Here is a 550-nt window from a genome sequence, read left to right on the forward strand (position 1 = left end):
GGCGGAAAGGGGCGGGGGGGGTGCTGCAGGGGGCGGGAGGGGGAGCGGGGGCCGGGATGCCACCTCCAGAGCGCTTGGGGGCCTCACCTTCCGAGTTCCGGGGCTCCCGTTGGAAAATTGAGAGTCACACGCTGGGTCCTAGGCCCCAGCTTCGTTATACGGGATCGAAGGGGCCTCAGGAGTCGCCCTCAGGCCCAGAACGGTCCCCAAAGCCTGGGTTTCCGGGCCACAGCGTGTTTCCAAAGGTGTAGCCTCAGGTGGGACATAGGACTTGGCCGACTTAGCGTGTGCTGTGCAGGTAGGTGAGGACAGACGGGGCTGTGACGCCAAACAGAAAACGTGACAGGCTTCGGTCTGTCGCTGAGCCTGGCTAAAGGAGTTTGGAAACCCAGGCTTAGTGAGCTGTCAGATGCTGGTTCTTAAACCGTTTTTCTCCCATCCTGGCCGGGAAGGCCTGCTGGAGAAGTGGTGAGGATGGTAGGGATGGGGAGATGCCCCAAGCTGGCAGATCTGGAAGCGTCGATAATCTTCAGTTTATGCGTTATTTGTA

At 60.2% G+C, this 550-nt stretch overlaps 1 protein-coding gene across 1 annotated transcript in view; it reads right to left on the reverse strand.

Moving 5' to 3' along the window:
- Window positions 1–297, reverse strand: part of LOC144218375 (carboxypeptidase Q-like) — a 160,127-nt gene extending 159,830 nt beyond the window's left edge. Inside the window, exon 1 of the mRNA XM_077748232.1 lies at window positions 88–297. The gene's annotated coding sequence lies outside the window, so the exon portion shown is untranslated. The remainder of the gene's footprint in view (window positions 1–87) is intronic.
- Between the last annotated feature and the right edge of the window lie 253 nt (window positions 298–550).

This window comes from Crocuta crocuta, unplaced genomic scaffold (assembly GCF_008692635.1).
Source record: "Crocuta crocuta isolate KB4526 unplaced genomic scaffold, BGI_CrCroc_1.0 scaffold39, whole genome shotgun sequence".
Taxonomy (NCBI): Eukaryota; Metazoa; Chordata; class Mammalia; order Carnivora; family Hyaenidae; genus Crocuta; species Crocuta crocuta.